A 21,507-nucleotide genomic window follows, 5' to 3' on the forward strand; every position below is an offset into this window, starting at 1 on the left:
CAAACTTGGCCCCTGCCACGGACGCCTTCAGGGACAGGCTCCCTCGGGGCTTCCTGGCTCTGTACGTGGGCGTGACCGCAGCCCCGAAGTCCTGGGGATGGCCTGGGGTGGGGTCCCCTTCTGCAGGCAGCAGACGTGGCAGGTGGGGCGAGGCCACACTGTCTTGCAGGAGATCCGTGTCCCTGTCCTCGGTGACCTGGGTGTCTGCCTTCCTCGGACACTGGCTCAGGCCCTGTCCCTCCGCCCCATCCTTGTCTTGGAGCTTGTGGTGCCCAGCTCTGCATGTCACGGGGGGCCTCACCGTCCACTGTTCCCCCCACCCCCTGTGCTCTGAGTGGCGGGCAGAGTGGGGTGTGCCCTCAGGAGGACCTCCTGTAGATTAACTCGGCTTACTTGATTCATTGATTGCGTCAAGGGTCCGTTTATCACACTGACAACTGAAAAAACCTTAAATAAATATTTATCGTGCACGGAGGGGGTCTGCCTGGACTCCCAGGGAAGAGAAGGAGTAGCCCGACGGCGTCCACTGGGCTTCCCCAGGATCCTGCTGAGGGAAGGAGCCATGGACGGGCCGTTGGTGGGCTGCATCCCCTGCCGGTCTGCACCCCCTGCCGGGCTCCCTGCGGCTGATGGGGGGTGGTGCTCGGCCCCTCGCTGTGCCCTGATGAGAGCTGCCCTGGGCAGCCATGCTTTTCATTCATGTGCTCCCTGGACGTTCCCTAGTCCCTACCCGTGCTGGGATAGGAAGCGAACCCAGCATCACCCTGTGTGTGGACTGAAGGGGGGAGAGACACATCGACAGGCCCCCCGGCTCCAGCCTGATCCACACACTAGAGACGCCCACGCGGGCAAGGCCTTGGACTCCCCTCCGGGGTCCCCAGCCTGCAGAGCTGCTTGTCCCTGTCCCCCTACCATCGGCCCTGCTCTGCCTCCCAGCAGGCGCTCCTGAGGTCCGTGCTGTGCCTGAGAGCCTGGGGATTCTTGCACATTTCTCAGAGCTGGCCCTCCGTGCCTCCCCTGGAGCGGTCCCTCCACCCTCTGCAGGACCCGTGCAGATCTGGTCTCTGCCCAGTGTCACCTCCTGGGGGTGGCCACCCAGGACCAGCGTGACTCAGGCACCCCCAACCCCACGCCCCCGTGCTGTCCCTGCCCTGCTAAGTGTGTCTCTATGGCGATGTCACTCACAGCCAGCAGGTGTTACGGACCGTGGTTGGGGCATCGGGATGGCAGCCCCAGCAGGGGTCGGTCAGGGCTCTGCTGTGCTCAGGGCCATATCCCCAGCGCCTTGACCGGGGACCCCACTCATGAGGTCCCTGCAGCATGAGGGACAGGGTTGGAGGTGGGGGGCGACTGGTGCGCAGAGAGCCCTCCACCCATGCTCTCTGGGTGCCGGGGGGAGGCTCAGGTCCCCATCTCCCCATCACCTTGTGTCTGGCTGGGCGACAGGAGCTCAGGGCAGGGTGGCAGAAGAGGAGACAAAGGGTCCTGGGATGACCCTGGGAACCTCGGGTTGCTGTGTGAGAGTGTGAGAAGGGGCGGGGGCTGTGGGACAGGGTGGGGCCACACGGTGCAGGGGGGACAGGTGCGAGCCGACAAGGTCAGGGGCAGGGGACCAGGCACCTGCGACCTTGATGACAGGTTTGGGTGACGGGCTTCAGGCAGGCTGGCAACAGACACAGGAGCAATTAGGAGGACTCATGTCTCCCCAGTGCCGCGTGTGTGACTCGGACAAGGCAGCCATGGGTGCCACCCTTCGGGTCCTGTAACGCACTCACACACCCGCTGTCCCCGAGCCTTCCTCTGCCTGGGGGCCCTGCTCATCTTCCAGGGTGCAGCGAGCCTTCTGGAAGGTTCCTGCCGTGTTCTTGAGCTCACATCTCACGGCCCCGCAGTCCAGGCCTGATGCCCTTGGGCTCTCTGTCCCTGGTGGGCAGCGCTGTCCTCTCCCGTCTGCCAGACACCATTATTCCCTGTTATGTGGGGCCATGCTCTTCTCTGTCGAGGCCTTTCCTCACCAGGAGGGCACTTCAGAGCCCCAAATATGGCCGGGAACGGGGCACTGGGCAGGTGCACCCCATCCAGCTATCGGCCCTTCGCTGGGGAGTGGGGACAGCCGTTACGGTGCAGGTCACTGTGCTCTGAATGTGAAGAGGATATGGAAATTCCCCCAGAGTGGACACACCACGGGGTAGACCACGGTCTTTCCATCCGGTGCCCCTGCCCCCGAGTCCAGTGGGGCCTGGGGCCAGGGTGTCTTCAGGACATTCTGGAAGGACTCCCCGGGCCCCCGGCTCTGAAGGTGCAGGACTTTGACGGCTGGTTTTTAGTTCATCATTTTTTTCCAACAAAAATTAGGAAAGAAATTATAATCCAACATTGACAATGAGGCTTTCCCATTTACTTATTCTGTGAGGTTTTTTTTTAATCAAAATGATTTATGATTAATACAGTGCATATTAAAACTTTTAACCTGGTACCTTCGTAAAGTAAAAAATATTCCCAACATATTACATTTTTAATCACATGAGTTAATTACTCTTTAGGGAGGCTTTGGAAATTCTGGGAAGGAGAGTATTTCGGATTTCAAAGAATGAGCGGGAGCCTGTCATCTAATGAGAATGCAGATGAGGGCCACTGAGGCCCCGTGAAGGTCACGGCGGCTTAATCAGCAAATTATTATGGCCATTTATGGCCAGTAACATATGAATATTAAAAGCTATTGTTTTAACAGATTAGACCTCCCAATTATTATTATTTCATAATTTCCCAGGTGTCTGGGGATTGATTTCAGGATTGCTGGATGCCGAGATCCCTTCACACCTAGACCCTTCTTCTGCAGATGTGAGCTTTACCAACACTGCGGGCACACGGCTCCCTGGACGTCGGTTTTCGGGATGGTCTCTGTGGCGATCCCTGTGGTCAGGTGTCTCATCCACGGGGGGTGGGGGGTCCCCGAGAGCCTCCGCGAGCAGCTTCTCTGTGGCTGTGGTGAACGCTGGACAGTGTTGTTGGCGAGAGGGCCCCGAGGTGGCTGCGCGGCCGGCGAGCCGGGATCCGGAGAGGCTCTGGGGTGGAGACAGGAGCGGGACAGGAGTAGCGGCCAGCATGGGCCGGGAGCAGGAGGAAGATGGTGCACATTCCGTCGCCAGACAGCGGGACCCTGGGCAGTCCGTCGCTGTCGGTGGCGGGGAGAGGTGGGAAGGGGTGGAGGGGGATGAGCAGTGCAGGGGTGAGGCATGGCAGGGACTGGGCTCCTGTGGGCACAGCTGGCTCCAGGCCTGCTTCGCACACGTTGGTCCTTTCTTGTGATTTTGGAGCACGCCCCCGCGGCCCGGTGGCTCCCAGCCTCGCCGCCCTCCCCGCCGCCGGGCCTGTGCCCGCTCCTTCCGGGGCCGGGGCTGAGGGAGGCCGCGTCCCCCTCCAGCTCCTGCTGTGGCTTTTGTCTGGAACGCTTCCCTTTCACACAGCGGATGTTCCAGTACATCCTGTGTCTTCAGAAGTTCCGATCCTTACTGGGGGGCAGGGGGGACAGGGCGAAAAGGAAGTGGTTAACCCTGCAAGTGCTGGGGCCCTGCAACACCCCACGCTCTGGGCACCCCGTGGGCTGAGGCCTCCTGCCGCTCGCTGACCCCATCACCAAAGGGCTTCCGAGCAGGGGGTGACCTTTGCTGGGAACACCTGTCCAAGCCCCTGGGCCACAGTGGAGGACGCCAGGGTGGAGGCCCTCAGGAACCCTGCCCCAGGGCATCGGCCGGGAGCAGGGCTGGGGCTGATGGCCCAGGGCTGTAGGGTCCGGTCACACCCCAGAAACCTTCACGCTCCTGGAGCAGGGTCCTCCCAGGCCAAGGTCCTGGGACACGGGCGGGGCTGGGCACCAGCCTCTTACTTGGGACGCCCGCTCCACCTCCCAGGGGCAGGGTCCACGGGTGAGCTGGGGACCCACCCCGGCCACTACCGCAGACTCTGGAGCCTGGGTGGCAGACAAGGTGGATTGGGGGTTTGGCAAGTGTGGCCCGTGGGACCCCTCGTGGGAGGTGATGTTGCTGTGAGCCTGGGGGTGGGGGGGAGGGGCTCTCGGGCGAGGGCAGAGGAGAGGAGTCCTCCGAGGGGCCCGGGGAAGCTGGGTCCCCGGCAGGAAGTGCTCCCAGACCCATGCCCCTGGAGGTGGGGGAGAGCAGCCCCTGCGGGGCTCACAGGCTCGGGGCCTATGCGGTTACCGTGGCGCCTCGACCCCGCACGCCGCAGGGAGAAGTAATTAAATGGAATAGATGCTGAGGTTTTTGAAATCACATTATTTAGGAGTTGCAGCTTACACACACACACACACACACACACGCAGGCTAAGCCGGGGATAATTAATAGATTTATTCAAATCAGCCTCTGCCATCTGTATTCATCCGGGGAGAGATGATTCCCGGGCAGGCCCGCGTTGGAACACCTTTGCTTTGTGAAGAGAAGCTGGGAATCCTGGAGGGGCTGGTGGCGGCGAGGGACATGGGGATTGCAGGGGCCTGGACTCCCAGCGGGTGTGATGGGCCACGGCCACGAGTGAGGCCAGGCTGTCCCCGCAGACAGCCGGACAGGGCGAGGTGGACGGGATATGGGGTCCCTGGGAGGCTTCTCCCATGAATGACCGCGTCGAGGGGCACCTCGGGGACCCGGGAGCGCCCGTCCCTCCTCATCCCATGGCTGTGGCCAGGCCCTTGGTCTGCTGGCCCCGCTGCCCTGTGTCGCCTGCAGAGGACTCTTTCTAGGATTTGACTGGAGACCGTCCAGGCTGCAAGTGCCCAGCCTCCATCTTCCACTGTCGGCCCAGCTCTTCGGTGCCTGGAAGTGGCGTCCCTGCTGTTGGGGGCCGTCCAGAAGGAGCAGCATNGGCCCCGCTGCCCTGTGTCGCCTGCAGAGGACTCTTTCTAGGATTTGACTGGAGACCGTCCAGGCTGCAAGTTCCCAGCCTCCATCTTCCACTGTCGGCCCAGCTCTTCGGTGCCTGGAAGTGGTGTCCCTGCTGTTGGGGGCCGTCCAGAAGGAGCAGCATGCACCCCGCGCCCCGTGGCCCCGACTCCAGTCACCTGGGCATCCAGCCCCAGGGCACACGGTGCCAACCAGGGGGGTGCAGCGTCAGGGCCTTCTCTGGACCACACGGCTGGTGAGAAAAGCATCAAGATGTGCTCCCAGAGGACCTGTGCTGGCACCTGGGGGATGCACCGGAGTCAGGATCCTGACTGCAGTTAAAGGGGGTTTTGGCTGCGAGGTTGATGGTCGTGTCTGTTGATGCAGGCTGAGGGCACCTTGGGAGGAAGTGGGGGCCCCAGGCTCCAGTTTTGATTTAAGATTTCAGCAAACGACCCAAACATCTATTCCTCCCCACCCCCCGCCTGCCTGAAGGTTGCCGCGGGGGAGACAGGAGTGTCCGTGAGCTCAATGTGGGTGTGGCCCTGGCCTCGGGCAGCCATCGCTGTGCCATCACCACCATGAGATTGTGGGGGGCCCCAAGGAACGGCCCCAAGACTTTACCTCCAGGTCTTGCCCCTGCTAGGGCCAGAGCGGGGCCATGGCCTCCTGACTGTCTCCTTGGCGAGCACCTTTCTGCTGGGCCCAGCCTGGCCCTGCCTAGGGCACTCCCAACTCCTGTCGGTCCTGCATGCCTGCCTCACTGTGGGGAAGGCCTGGACATGGGTCCTCCCCCTGAGTCCTCACCGTGACCATGCAGAGTGGTCCTATCCTTCCAGTGGACACTGCAGGGCCGCTCCAAGCATGACCGGTGCCTTCCAGGAGCAGGTCCTGGGGATTGAGGGGCTCCCTCTGGGAGAAGGGGACACTATGGGACCGGCAAACGGGCACAGTGAGGGGGTCCAGCGGGGCTCAGAGGGAGCTGTCACCCTCCCGCATCGAAGCCCCATGGGGTTCCTGCCAGAGCAGGCCCCCCAGGTTCTGCCCATACCTGAGTTCTGGTGCTCACGCCCCTTGGGGCCACCGCCTGCCTTTTGGGGAAAGCAGATGTGGGAGACGCGCAGCCCGCGGTGTCAGGTGCTCATGGGCGGAGGGACGAGGGACGGCAGTCTGCGCGTCCACCGTTTCCCCCAGTTTCTGCACATCAAGGGTCAGCACAGGCTCCTGGGGGCAGCCGGGTGTCAGGAACTCCCGGGTGGGTAGAGAGCCGGGCTGTGCCGTTCATTCTCATTCAGGGCCAGGCCCCCACCGTCCCGCTGTAGTCATTACCGTGTGCTGGCTCGCTGTGGCTGCATTATAATGAGAGCTTATGTTCAATTTGCTGGGAGCCGGCAAATCGTCATCTGCTTTTCCGCGGCACACACTCATTTGCTGCTTGCCCTAGGTGTTTCTTAAAGTCTCGCGTTTTATACACGGACCAATTAAATCTTGGTTTGAATGTGTCCCTCTCTGGAGCTGACATAATGTGTTTAATAGTTGTCACACCTCTCCGTGTCTCTAGCCATAATCATCTGCATCTTCCAGCTGCACGTTACTTACAGGGACGTACCCTCACAGCCAGTAGTGAACTTATTAAATGGAGTCGGGCCTGTCCGGGTCCTCGCCGCACTCTGTCCCACCGCGGGCGGTGTGTGGGAGGCCGTGAGGTGTGGCGCTGGTTTGGGGAGAAGCCCCTCTTTGTTCCTGTTTGTTGATTCCTCCGGTCAGCTGGGAGGCGTCCTGAGCATCCCCACGCGCGGCCACTGGAGACGTGAACGTGGAGACGCGGCGCAGGGGCGGCGGGAGGGCCAGGCCCCAGCGGGCGCGTGGAGCAGGCGGTGCAAAGGGAGGCACGGTGCGTGCGGTGGGGGGCGAGCATCCATGGGGTCCAGACAGACACACGGGTGGATGTGGGCCGGACAGATGGGGGCCTGGCGACTCGCCTCTGGGCGTCCTCTCCCAGACCCCGGGCTCCCGGACACGGCGTGGGAACAGGTGTGCCATGGGGTGTTTATGTGGTGGGCGCCGTGGCCTGGGTCCTGTGCCTGCACACGGGTATGTCGAAACTCTCACCCCCAGAGTATATGTAGGTGTTTGTTCCGGCGGCCCGCACAGACGGGAGCAGTGGGCCCTTGCGTTCCCGCAGCCGTGGATCTTCAGTGTGGATGACAGCTGCGCGGGACGTGGACCGCTGCTGGGGCTCTGATCAGACGCCTCACGAGCGGCCGTCCTGAGGCAGAGGCCCTGCCTGGGGATGACCTGGTGCACCCGTGCTTCTGTGACCCTTCCCCAGCCAACCCCCGCTGGCTGTGGCCTTTCCAAAGCTTTGCTGTCTCTGCCTCCTGCCCCGTCGGCGTGGCGAAGGCTGCCCTGAGCTGTGGCAGGGCGTCTGTGGGGTAGCCATGACGGACAATGCCTCTCCCATCCATGTCATCCAGAGAGCCGCCTGGGTGACCTGGGCTGGCCTCATTGAGGTCACGTGGCTCGTAGCCCCTCTGTGCCTCGGGGTTCTGTGGGGGTGTTTGGGGGGCTCAGGGCCTGGCCTGGCACGAGTCTCCTTCCCGTTTTAAAGGCAGAGACGCAGAGCCTGTGGTGGGTCTGACCCACGGGGAGCGTGAGTTTCCTACCACGGCATCTCACGTGGGTGTGGTGCAGGGTACCACGAGCCCCTGGCTGTTCCGTGGACGGTGCAGCTGCGCTGGGGAGGTGCGGGGGCCATGCTGTTCAGTGGTGGGCGGCGGCAGTGTTTCCAGCCACGTCAGTGGAGGATACTGCCCGTGGACTCTGGGTCCCTCACGGCTCCTGCGGGCCCTCCCTGGGCGGGGGAGNGGTGCAGGGTACCACGAGCCCCTGGCTGTTCCGTGGACGGTGCAGCTGCGCTGGGGAGGTGCGGGGGCCATGGTGTTCAGTGGTGGGCGGCGGCAGTGTTTCCAGCCACGTCAGTGGAGGACACTGCCCGTGGACTCTGGGTCCCTCACGGCTCCTGCGGGCCCTCCCTGGGCGGGGGGAGGGGGGAGCACTGAACAGTGCAGAGAACGTTTGGCCTCCTCTCTCCTAGTCACCCCTGCCCTGACCGGCCGCTTCTCCAGTGCCCCAATGACAGACATTTGTTCCTATGGAGTGATGCAGCCTGCACTTGGCATCCCTGATAGAAAGTTCCAGATGCCAGCAGGTGGTAATACACTGCACTCACCGACGGTCACCCCACGCATATCTTCAAATCAAATAGCTGTTTTCTGACATTCTGACACGGGCTTCGACCTTACGTCGAAGAAAGTGTTCTTGGTTCCCGGTGTCCCTGCTCAGGGTCGGGCCCTTGGCCTCCAACACTCAGGGAAAGTGGCAGGTGACCAGAGTCATTTCTGACTTGTTGCCACAGGGCAAGGGTGGGGAGCTGTGGGGTAGACTTCAGGGAATGGCCTCGGGGCCCCTGCCCTGGCACGGGTTCTGGGTCTCCATGCCTCGGTTTCCTTGTGGTAGGGATTAGGGCCGTGGTGTGTCCCCGGCCCGCAAGTGTGGGATGTCCGCTGTCACTACCAGTGGTGTTGTTAATACTGCAGAGCCTTGTTCCCCCGGCCCCTTTCTAGAAATTGGGGTGCTGGGGCGCACGGGGGTTGCTGAGCAGCAGTGGGATGGTCTGTGACTCAGAGGGGCCAACCATGTATCCCCCTGCCCAGGCCGGTGTCTCATCTGGGGGTGGGGGGATGGCCTGGACCCCAGCCCTGGACCTCAAGGGCCAAGTCAGGACCTCGAAGGCCTGTGTAAGTCTGGTCAGCTAGTGGGGGGGAGGGCAGTGGGGCCAAGAGGTCAAGGACGGAGAGCCCCGGGGCAGAGATGCCTGGTGGCATCCTAACTGTGACCTTGTTCCCAGCCCCCTGTCCTGGCTCGGCCCCCTCCCCGCCAGGACCACGTCCGGCTCCGTACCAGAAGCTCTGTCCTTCCTGCCCTCCACCATGCCTTGAGGTCAGCACAGGATGCCCACCCCCATGCTGTTCTCTTTCCAAAAGGTGCATCGTCCGGGGAGGGGGCTTGGCCTCCAACACTCAGGGAAAGTGGCAGGTGACCAGAGTCATTTCTGACTTGTTGCCACAGGGCAAGGGTGGGGAGCTGTGGGGTAGACTTCAGGGAATGGCCTCGGGGCCCCTGCCCTGGCACGGGTTCTGGGTCTCCATGCCTCGGTTTCCTTGTGGTAGGGATTAGGGCCGTGGTGTGTCCCCGGCCCGCAAGTGTGGGATGTCCGCTGTCACTACCAGTGGTGTTGTTAATACTGCAGAGCCTTGTTCCCCCGGCCCCTTTCTAGAAATTGGGGTGCTGGGGCGCACGGGGGTTGCCGAGCAGCAGTGGGATGGTCTGTGACTCAGAGGGGCCAACCATGTATCCCCCTGCCCAGGCCGGTGTCTCATCTGGGGGTGGGGGGATGGCCTGGACCCCAGCCCTGGACCTCAAGGGCCAAGTCAGGACCTCGAAGGCCTGTGTAAGTCTGGTCAGCTAGTGGGGGGGAGGGCAGTGGGGCCAAGAGGTCAAGGACGGAGAGCCCCGGGGCAGAGATGCCTGGTGGCATCCTAACTGTGACCTTGTTCCCAGCCCCCTGTCCTGGCTCGGCCCCCTCCCCGCCAGGACCACGTCCGGCTCCGTACCAGAAGCTCTGTCCTTCCTGCCCTCCACCATGCCGTGAGGTCAGCACAGGATGCCCACCCCCATGCTGTTCTCTTTCCAAAAGGTGCATCGTCCGGGGAGGGAGCTTAGTCCAGCATCCCCAGAGCAGCCCTGAGACAAGGACGCGTGGGCACGCGGTGCACCAAGGAGGTGCATCGTCCGGGGAGGGGGCTTAGTCCAGCATCCCCAGAGCAGCCCTGAGACAAGGACGCGTGGGCACGCGGTGCACCAAGGAGGCCCAAGGGAACTGCTGTGAGGATGTGAGGCAGGAGGGTGGTGGCCGCCAAGTCACCATGCTGGGCAGCTGCCCTCCCCCCACCCAGGGACAAAGGAAGGCCACTGGGAGGAGAACAGGCAGAGGCTTGGTGGCCAGCGGGGGGGCAGGCTGCATGGGGAGAAGGGTGGCAGGGCTTCAGCGCCCGCTGTGCTGCTGCGGTGGGGGGAGGCAGGGGCGCCGTGCTGCCGCGGGGGGGAGGCAGGGGTGCCGTGCTGCCGCGGGGGGATGCTGAGGTGGCTGAGCAGTGCATCAGGAGCTTCCCCGTCACCAGCGGGCGCGTGTTTGGCTCTCTCATGGGTCCCGATTTGGGGGTGGGAGGAACGCTGGGGACCCTGCTGGCCTGTGACCAAGCCCCAAGCGGTGGGGCTGCAGGCTGCTGGGGGACGGCTGGGCTCCCCGGTGGCCGGCACAGAGCTGAGGGTCAGAATCCCATTGTCACGTGGAGTCCGTTTGAGGGGTCACCTCCTCAGCCCACTGCAGACTCGGGGAGGTCCAGCCACGGGCCACAGTGAGAGGGGTGGGCATGTGTCTCCAAGCTTCGAAGGAGCGCGTTGCTGCCGTGCAGGGCGTGGGCACCCCAGGACTCTGGCCTCCCTGTCCGGTGGCTGCAGAAAGCCTGCAGGCCGGCCATGCGGAGGCCGGACTTCGGAAGTCGCATCGGTCACGGGGAATGTCCTGGGGCCGGTTCATGCCCCTAATAGCCGTTATCCTCACGAGCAGGGTCGGCATGGCGGCCCAGGACCATGCCCCCCCCCGCCCCCCAGCCCCCAGCCATTGTGAATCCTCTGGGCGGCCATGTAGAGGAGACATCGGGGGAAACTGAGTCTCAGAGAGCTTCNTGTCTCATCTGGGGGTGGGGGGATGGCCTGGACCCCAGCCCTGGACCTCAAGGGCCAAGTCAGGACCTCGAAGGCCTGTGTAAGTCTGGTCAGCTAGTGGGGGGGAGGGCAGTGGGGCCAAGAGGTCAAGGACGGAGAGCCCCGGGGCAGAGATGCCTGGTGGCATCCTAACTGTGACCTTGTTCCCAGCCCCCTGTCCTGGCTCGGCCCCCTCCCCGCCAGGACCACGTCCGGCTCCGTACCAGAAGCTCTGTCCTTCCTGCCCTCCACCATGCCGTGAGGTCAGCACAGGATGCCCACCCCCATGCTGTTCTCTTTCCAAAAGGTGCATCGTCCGGGGAGGGAGCTTAGTCCAGCATCCCCAGAGCAGCCCTGAGACAAGGACGCGTGGGCACGCGGTGCACCAAGGAGGTGCATCGTCCGGGGAGGGGGCTTAGTCCAGCATCCCCAGAGCAGCCCTGAGACAAGGACGCGTGGGCACGCGGTGCACCAAGGAGGCCCAAGGGAACTGCTGTGAGGATGTGAGGCAGGAGGGTGGTGGCCGCCAAGTCACCATGCTGGGCAGCTGCCCTCCCCCCACCCAGGGACAAAGGAAGGCCACTGGGAGGAGAACAGGCAGAGGCTTGGTGGCCAGCGGGGGGGCAGGCTGCATGGGGAGAAGGGTGGCAGGGCTTCAGCGCCCGCTGTGCTGCTGCGGTGGGGGGGCAGGGGCGCCGTGCTGCCGCGGGGGGGAGGCAGGGGTGCCGTGCTGCCGCGGGGGGATGCTGAGGTGGCTGAGCAGTGCATCAGGAGCTTCCCCGTCACCAGCGGGCGCGTGTTTGGCTCTCTTATGGGTCCCGATTTGGGGGTGGGAGGAACACTGGGGACCCTGCTGGCCTGTGACCAAGCCCCAAGCGGTGGGGCTGCAGGCTGCTGGGGGACGGCTGGGCTCCCCGGTGGCCGGCACAGAGCTGAGGGTCAGAATCCCATTGTCACGTGGAGTCCGTTTGAGGGGTCACCTCCTCAGCCCACTGCAGACTCGGGGAGGTCCAGCCACGGGCCACAGTGAGAGGGGTGGGCATGTGTCTCCAAGCTTCGAAGGAGCGCGTTGCTGCCGTGCAGGGCGTGGGCACCCCAGGACTCTGGCCTCCCTGTCCGGTGGCTGCAGAAAGCCTGCAGGCCGGCCATGCGGAGGCCGGACTTCGGAAGTCGCATCGGTCACGGGGAATGTCCTGGGGCCGGTTCACGCCCCTAATAGCCGTCATCCTCACGAGCAGGGTCGGCATGGCGGCCCAGGACCATGCCCCCCCCCGCCCCCCAGCCCCCAGCCATTGTGAATCCTCTGGGCGGCCATGTAGAGGAGACATCGGGGGAAACTGAGTCTCAGAGAGCTTCGAGCTTGTATCCACAGCTGTGAAGGGAGTTAGGGGCAGGAACGGAAACCTTGGGAGACAAAGCTGCTCTTCTCTCTGCCATGGTGCCTCACCAGTGGCTGCGGCGGGATGGACGGTGGGGGTGGGATCCTGGGGTGGCGGGGTGGGCTTGGAGCAGGAACCAGATCCTGCCGGCTGGAGCTTCCCCGGAGGCCACAGCCATGGCCAGGGGCAGGTGCTGCAAGGGCACCAGGCTCAGGCATGGGGTGGGTTCCGGGAACACGCAGGACCCGCTATCGTGGCCAAGTGCGGGCAGGGGCCTGGGCACACAGAATGCACAGCCGGGGGGCACTCCGTGGATGCAGGCTGCAGGGCACCAGCAGTGGCTCCCCCAAGGCTGCATAGAAGAGCGAGGACACAGATGTCCCCAGATCCAGCAGTGGCCAGGGTGGAGAGAGCAGGTTCCTATCCCCACAGGGGCGTGGGGATGCTTCCCGTCCAGGATTAAAGGCATGTGATTCTCCGTCCAGCAACATTAAAGAAATATTCAGAAGACCGGAGCCCCCAGTCTTGCACCATTTCCAGCGTTGCTCAGCTCGACCCGACTTGCAGCGTCCGCTTTGAGCAGAAGCTGGCATTTCTTCCCTCGGATGGAGGCCTTTCTGTGCCTTGTCGTTCCCAGATCTTCCCTTCTGGAAGCCCTCTGACCACATTAGACCCCTGTCTTGCTGCCCACCCGGCCCGTGCTCGGCTCTCAGCAGCCCATGTTGGCCCGGGTCACAGCAGGTGCCGGCCTGGTGGGGCGGGGGATGCCGGGAGTGGCGTCCTTCTCCTCCACGTGGTGAGCGCGGGGCGGTGGGTCTCCTCCTCCCCAGTCCTCCTCTTCCTCGGCCCTGGCATGGGGAGGTCCTGGTGCGGAGCACTGAGACACGGCCCTGCTGGCTCGGAGCCCCAGGCCAGGGCTGCCGTGGGGGCACAGGGACCAGATGCCATGGTGCAGAGTGGGTCACGCGGGATGAGGGTTTAGCCGGGGATTCCTGGCTGAGCCTGGCAGAACGGTGAGCTTGGGAACCGGCAGAGGCGGGTGTGACTTGGGTCTGTGTGCCCCAGGGCAGGGAGACGAGGCTGGTGAGGGGCGAGGGCCGGTTGCGGGCGGCCATGAGTGCCAGGTGGAGGATCGGTCCCAGCTGGTATCCCACGAGACGTTTTGCCTGGATGTTCTTGGGGTGCAGGAGAGGCCACAGAGAGGTGGCAGTAAAAGGGTAAAAACTCCAGGCCAGCAGAGGCGTGCACTCACGGTGTGAACAAGCCCTCGGGCCTGGCTGGGCTCTGCTGTCCTGTGGCACAGCTGATCCTCGGAGACCTGGACAGGCCTTCCCAGCCTCAAGTTTCAGTCTCCCCTTCACCCTCCCTCAGCCAGTGGCCTTTCCCTTTCCTATTCTCTTGGTCTCCGTCCCCCCCACGATCTACTCCCTTCCGTCCTTCTGCTCTGAAGAAAGGACCTGGAGCCCATTCACCCTGGGGTGTAAAGGACTGACGACAGTTCAGAGCGAGCCCTGCCGGGGAATTTGCCCTTTATGAAGAACCACGTCTTGAGCTCAGTCAGAGATGCCATTTTGGGGTGATTCCAGATGAGGGCTGGTGGGGGTGTCCCCCTAACTGTGTGCCCCAGAGAGCTCCCTGGAGGAAGACACCGTCTTCTCTGCACGCACAAGGGAGAGGACAGAAGATCGTGTTGGCTGGGGGCCAGCTACGTGCACTGCACTCTGCCCGCTGAGCTCTAATCCTGGCCCTGAGCATAAATGAGGGATGGGGGAGGGGGCTGCAGAGGGATTAACCACAGGCCAGTGGTTCCAGAGCCTGTGGCTTGGGCGGGGGCCTGCGGCGTGGCCCTCCCACCCAGAGTCCTTGTGCTGCCACCGGCTGCCCACCGACTCCTTCCGCCCCCATCACCCTCCCCCAGGTTCACCACGCTGCAGTGAGTCCTCACCCCCCGCTCTGGGGGTGTCTGGCAGCGGCAGGGCCTGGGGTGGGGGCCCATCCCGCCTGCCCCCCAGCAGGTTCTGGGCACTCACATGGACAGCTGTGCCCCAGCTGCTCAGTTCTCTGTGAAACAGGACAGTTTGGGGAGGATTCAATGTGCTCAGTCTGGGACGAGGTCACAGCCATCGGGAGGAGCAGTGGCCCGCAGGGAACAGTGGGTGTGTGGCCGTGCTCAGTGGGCGCACAGAGCTCTCCTTCAGAGGACTGGGGGGTGTGGCCGCCCAGTTCGTGGAAACTGCAGGGCTGGCTCAGCCCCGGTGCTGCGGGTGGGGGGCCAGCAGCTGCCCGGGTGGGATGGGCGTGAGGTCAGTGAGGGCCGCCTTGACCAGGCACCCCCCCACCCCGGGTACGCTCCAGCCTGGCCGGGGCAAGGCCACTGGCACGGTTTCAGGTTTGAAGAGTCCCTCTGCCTCCTGGTCAGCGGCCGCACCCTGTCCACGGGGTCCGGTGAGGCAGAATTCCAACTGGGGATTTAATGCGAGACTTTAGCCCCGGTTCTTCAGAAATAGCAGCTTTAGAGTGAGTTTCTTCTCCTTTCAATACTAAAAATAATGACAACAAATACTGGCTTCCTGAAGTCCAGCCCAGCTGGGAAGACGTTCCAGATGGTGAAACAGAATTTAAAATAAAAGCTGGACCCCCTCCCCTCCCCTCCCCCAGGAAGCCCACGTGGCACAGCCAGCCTGGCGGTGGGGGCCTGGCGGACCCGTCTGTGGTGCGGGTGCTGATGAAGCAGGGTTCTGCGCGAGGATTTGTTTCACTGATGTTGACAAACCTGTCTTTGAAACTTGAGGCTTTAAGAAAGAGCACGGTCCCCTGGGAACACACGTCTTTCCTTCGGAACCCTCTGCAGTGTGGATTTCCAGAGGTGGTGCGTGCACGCGCCTTGCGCGCACACAAGCACACGCACGCACACGCCCCAGTCATAGCCTCACGTGCACAGACCGTACCGTACGTGCTCAGACACAAAACACACAGGCACAGGTACAAAGCATGTGTGCACACACATGGACACACACACCCACACATGTTCACACGGCACACACCCACAAACATGATACAAACATGGGCACACACAGGTGTGTAAGCACGCACACACATCTGCACACACGTGGAGGAGCCAACACTGCCCGTTATGACGGTTTCTGTGTTTCTAGGGTGGCTCCTGTGTCCTGGGCCTCACTTTTTCCCGGCAATGGGGTCACACATGTCACATGTCCCCCTTTGTCACCAGTGACATGTGTGCCTTCCACCGTACGGGTCATGTGCACCTGCCACGTGTGTTCAGTGTGGCACCAGAGCGTGTCATCACATGTTCTCGGCATGTATGTTCAGTGTCAGTGGCATGCATGCCACACAGGCCCCATTACATGTGTCACACATGCCTCTGTCATGTGTATTTCACGTCCTTCCCCTGCATGTGGTACGTGTGCCCAGTCACACGTGCCACATGACTATCACGCCACTGTTTTGCATCTTGCTCGTGCCCTCCCGCAGCTGGTCTGTGCGCCCCATCCCCGTGTGGGGTGCACGTGTCCCTCGCATACCTCCACGCGTGCTCCCTGCGCACAAGCTGCACGAGCACGCTGCTTGCAGATGTCCACGCAATGGTGACCCGTGGGCTCACGTGGTACCTGCCGGACACCTCTCGCTGGGTGTGCTGGGTGTGCGAGAGCCAGCCAGGGGGTTCCTGCCATGGGGTTCCTGCTGCGGGGCTCCTTCCAGGTGCTCACGGGCCACTCTGGGCCTGTGTTTCCTTTCTGTGCACCCAGACCGTCACTCTCGACTCCAGACTCTTGGCACCAGCTGTCCACTCCCACCTCCCCTTACCTTCTGGACGGCCCAAACTCGTTGGACGCCGAACACCCATCTGCACTCCTGGCCCCAACAGCAGGCTTCTGGCACATCTCCACTGCCTGCCACACGCAGGCCTTCCGCAGATCTTGCTGGAACTGGCCTTAAGTCATTGCCCAGGTCTGCCCACTCCACTGCCTCCCACTGCTCTGGGTTGTGGATGGCCCACCCGGCCTCCCTGCTTCCTCGACAGTGCCCCAGAGGTCTGTTCTCTAGAACACCCACTGTGGTTCCATTCACACCAGAGATGCGGGTCTCGCACGTGGTGTTCCGCTGCGGGCTGAGAGCACCTGCCTCGAGGGTTTCTTCTCTGTGAGCCTTGTTTTGGGGGAGCAGAGGCCGAGCCTGGCACTCCTGCACAGTGGCCGGTCCTCCCTGTCCCATGATTGCTAACCCACCCACCCTCTCCCCTCACCTCTAACGCACTCTGCATGAATGCAGGTGACCACGTGATGTGGACATCACCATTTGGTCTGCGAGGCTTTCTCTTTTGTGGCCTGAGGATGGCTTGTCTGTCCTTGGACGGAGCCTGCCAAGGATCCTGGGAGTATGGCTGTAATCAAGGCATCAAGGTGTCCTTTGTGGGTAGGACAGTCCTGCTTCAGTAGACAAGCCTCGTTCCTCTGTCCTGACGGTATACCTGAGGCTTCCACGGAAACTCTGCACTTCCCGGGGTCAGGCCCTGCCACTGTTCTTGTTGAAGTGGGGGCTGGGTCTCACAAAGTGACATGCAAATGCATGCCCACCCATGCAGGAGCAGTGGTGGTCATTTCCAGCAGCCTCTGGAAGCCCTTGCTCTGACCCTCAGGCGGGGGGCACACAGCTCAGGGGGCTTGAGGCTCCCCTCCAGGTGTTTCTGAGGACACTGCCCTTCTGCCCCCTCCCCATCCTGGACTCCTACCCTCTCCCTTGCTCAGGGCCTTCTAGGGGTGTCTCTAGGTCCTCAAGGCTATGCTGGGGTTGCCCCAAAGTCCTGATCCCCAGCTCCACTCCCACATGGCTTCCTGTGCCCAAGGCCTCCCCGAGGCTGTGGCCTTCTGGGTCGGCATGCTGGCCTGAACACTGCTCCTGTCCTCCAATCCTGGACTCAAGTTGTCTGCTCCCCAAGCCTGCCGGCTAGTTCCCTACCTCCTGCATTTGCCCCTGTCTTCCTCCCTCCGAGGATCCACCTTGACTCTCCTCCGCTTAGATGACTTCTCCCCATTAACCAAGGCCAAAGCCCCGCCCCATCTACTCTCTCGCCTTTGGTTATTGGAATGTGTGTGCAAAGCAGACACATACCCATGGATGTATATATAATCATCTTACTCTCTTTGACTCGTGCAAACTGTTACATTATGTGGATAGAACACACTTCACATTATCTTTGCGATACTAGGTTTTCTCAAATCACAGAACACGGCGTGACCTGCAAGTTAAAAAATTCAAGTTAACAAATGAAGGTTTGAAATGAAAACCAAGAGCCTACTTCCCTGACCTTTTCCCCAGGAGCAAAGCTGTTAATAGTGTCCTCTTTCCCCCTTCTGCCCCTTCCGCTATAATTTTTACTTCTTTTTACCCGACCTTCTGATTTCAGGTGCATACTGACATGTTGTGACTTGTCACAGCTGGCCCGCACCTGCCCCCTGCGTTCCGAGAGGGGAAGAGGGCACAAAGCCCATACCCCGCTTTAACTTTCCACCTAACTTTTTCTGTATAATTAAAAAGAAACAAGATTTAAGAATTTCTAGTTATCTTTCTACTATAAATAATTTTCTGAGCTTTATCTACATCTTGATTTTAAAACTTGAAAATGAAAAAAGGATGGTTACGGTATTGCTCTGCAAGTTTTATGCAGATATCAGATTTGTGGCTAGCTCTGTGGAGAAAGAGTTTATTGTAAAGACTTCTACCGGTGGAAGGAGGCTCTTCCAAGTGTGAGGCCGAGTGTATCTGCATGCATATTCTTTACAGTTTATTATACTTCTGAAGAGTCAAAGAGGTTACCTTTTCCTTGATCCCATATTCCCACGCCCCGTTTCTGGATTCCTTTGGCTGCTGGAGGGTCATCCTGGACCAGCTTTTTGTTAAGGGTCCTGACACTGGGAAAGTGAGCTTCCAAATGCCCTTCAGTGTGTTGCTGTGTGGACAGTTCAGCTGGGTATAAAATTCCAGATTCCATATCTTTTCCCATCTGAACTTAAAGACCCCGCTCCTACGGCTCCCAGAAGCTGGTGTTGCTGATGACAAGTCATTATTTGTTGTCGGTGTTCTTTTTATTCTGCCTGATTTTGAGGGTTTCTTGCATTTCTTGGGTCTGGGCCTGCCCGTTGGGTCTGTTCAGAATTTGGGGGCCCCTGCTATGTGGAGATGTGTGTTCATTTATTTGACTATTTCTCCTCTCTGTTGCCTTTATTTTTCTCCTTTAGAATTTGTCGTGAGCGAAAGGTTGGCACCCAGGATATACCCCGCGTGTGTCGGCTTTCATCTACCGTCTCACAGCTCTTTCCCCTTGCGCTCTGTTCTGGGACACGCCTTTGGCGTGTTTTCCGCACCCTGGTTTTCAGCGATGCCCCAGAGCTTAAAGTTGGTTAGCACATTCGCTTCCAGATTTCCTTCTTGCTCTCTCAGTTTCCTCTTCTTCCTAATAGCCTGAATGACGCTACTTAGAATGATTATCGTGATTTCCCTTTTCCCTGAATCGTTTCTGATCTCCGCCACCTAATTGTCAGGTGTAGAGTATCAGCATCCTAAGCCTTCCTTTCCAGTCATGCCACAGCCTTTCCACAGCCACCTGGCGGGCCTGCCTGCCTGCCGTGTCCTCTCTGTCCAGGAATAAAGGCTGAGGTGTGTGCGGTGGCTGGTCAGTGCAGGCCACCTGTGTCTTGGGCAGCCCAGCAGGCTTCTTGCTTGACTGGGAGATTCTGAGGTGGAGGGCGTTTCCCTGTCTCGTTTGTCCCGTCTCGGGAAGCCACTGGGACCCTTCTCAGAATAACACAGAAATACATAAGGGTACCAAGAAAACCAATTATATCGAAACGAGTTTTATCAAATGTTGGAAAGTGGATTTTGATATAGTAATATGTTTGCTTTATTAAAACGTTACGTAAAAGTGTCTGGCAGTGGGACAACTGTAATTTGAAGTCAGGGTGAACATAAACGCTATTTTGCAATATTTGCAAGAGCTGTAATGTGATATGAAGATCCCTATGATTTCTGTTAGTGGCAGAATGACAGTTATACCTAAACTATTGTGTTTCCTGCCCACGTGCCCAATGGAAGGAATGCCAATTGTAAGTTAGAGACGCATTAAGTAAAATGCTCACTTTCTCCATTCAGGCTCCTGTGCTTCTGGCACTGCGGGGACCCTCCCCGGGCAGGGCCACCTCTCTCTTTGGACAGCATTCCCTTCTCTCAGGCCTGAGCTGAATTTGTCTGACACCAGCTGTGTGTGACGGGGGCATGGGCGACACACCAACCGCACGCTTCGGAAGCACAACCTTTGCCAGCGAGTGTCTGCTTGCTGAGCCCGTGCCCGAGCCTCTTGGATGCGCGGCTTCCTCCGTGGGCAACACGGGGGCTGGTGGGGGAGGACCTGGGCATCCTTCTGGCTGCTCCCGCTGCAGCCCCTTTCCTGCATCTGGTTCCAGAATTTCTCACCCTTTCTGACCCACAGATGGTCCTCGTTCTTGATTCCCAACAGCATCACAGTTTTATCACTTCTGAACATGTCTTTCTGGTCAGAACTGGAGGTCTCCTTCCCAGGTCTGCATTGCTGCTCATGCCGCCCTTTGAACAGACTTCCCAGTGGCACCGTGGGCCTCCGTGATGTGCACCATTAACCGACTCTTGTGGGCACCGGCCTCACGGTCCCCCGAGTTCTCCCTTACCTCCTCTAAGGGTACAAGCAACGCCACACACGCTCACTGGTAGACATTCTCGGGGCCTGGAGGAAGAGGATGCCCTGGTCCCCACAGCAGGACACACAGGTCCTCCGATTCTGCCTGTTGAGAACAAATGCCCACATGCTTCTCTTTATGAACTTCCTTTAATTCTCTTTATAGAAGGATCCTCCAAGCGGTTAGTTTTTAAAGTTCCCCTGGTGAATTTAAAATATTTTTCGATTTTCAAAATTTCAAATAATACGCCCCTGATGGGGAACACAGGGCATGTGAGAGGTGGGCTCTGTTTCCTGATGGAGGTGCCTCTGGGGTCTTGGGTGTGAAATAAGCACCCTGGTCCCCCTCACGCCCTCCGAAGTGGACAGCTCTGCTCCACACGAGCAGTGAAGGCAATGACCTTGGAGGAGGTCAGGCTGTGCACACCGGGCAGGGCGGCTCCCCGAGTGATTGCTCCAGGTAGGGCATCACTGGAAAGTGTCTTGGGGGTGAAGGCAGAGGAGCCGGACAGGAGATGGGGCTCTGTGAAGGTGCTGCAGAATGCCAGCGCTCTCTGAGGTCCCGAGTCCCTGGGTGGGGTGAGACCAGAGCCACTTCTCCAGGGCAGGGTTTGGACTGGCGTTCTTTCTCCTACGGCGTCCCCGGAGGGTGGGGGCCTTGCAGAGGGACACCTCCGGAGGTGTGGGATTGACTGTCAGACGGCCTCTCTGATCAGGGGCTGGCACAGGGGAACCGTGGGAGGCAGCCAGTAGCCAGTCGGGCGCTCATCCTGGCCTGCTCTTTATTGCTGGATTGGGTGCCAGCGTCCATGCCGCTGTGGACACCAGGTTCCCCACATGCACTCAGGGGCTAGACCTAGCTGACCTCTAGGAGCCCTTTCCAGGTCTGGCCTCTTTCCCTTCCTGGTACACAGATGTCTGGGCAGGAACGAAACCGCCTTCCTGTGAGCCCTGCACTGTGTCTCCAGGCCTACCTTATACTCACAAGGACCCTCTGCCCCTAGGGGGTCCTTGCCCCCCCACCCCCCGGAGCAGGGCGGGAGGCTCCCAGGGCCCTGGATCCACACCCAAAGCTCTTTGCTGGTCATTTGAATTCAGTTCAGGCAAAACCACCTTGAGGCCCACCCCACGGGCCTCTGCGCTTGGAGCCGCTCGGAACAGGCCGCAGATGCTCCTTCCTGGTCCAGGGCACCGGGAAGATGAGGAAAATTGGCCCGAAAGAAATACCCGCCCTGCCTAGAGGCGGGACAGAGGCGGGGCAGGAAGGTGCCCACTGTTTCAACTAGAGCAGTCCCTGGGGATCTACTGCACACCCACACGCTTGGGCGCAGAGCAGCTGGCCTGGAGGATTTCACAAACCAGGCCCCGAACGTGGGGTGTGTGTGTTTCCGGGCAGAAGTGCCGTTTTCCAGAACCCACCGTGGGTCAGCCCTGGGCAGCAGCGAGGACTCTGCCGGGGTACTCCCCACCCCTCCACTGGCTGCGGGGTGCGAGGGGGCTGGGCGCGCTGGAGGCTGCCCGCCCCGCTCCGGCACCCGCCGCGGAGGCTCTGCAGTGAGGCCCCTGCGCACCTAGGGTGGAGCCCGACCCGCGGTTTTCGGCTGGACAGGCCCCGCCTGACCCGCCGGCGCGCCAGGCGGGGGCGCTGCAGGGCGGCGGGGGGTCCCCCGGGTCCCC

Source organism: Ailuropoda melanoleuca, chromosome 15 (genome assembly GCF_002007445.2).
Source record: "Ailuropoda melanoleuca isolate Jingjing chromosome 15, ASM200744v2, whole genome shotgun sequence".
Lineage (NCBI taxonomy): Eukaryota > Metazoa > Chordata > Mammalia > Carnivora > Ursidae > Ailuropoda > Ailuropoda melanoleuca.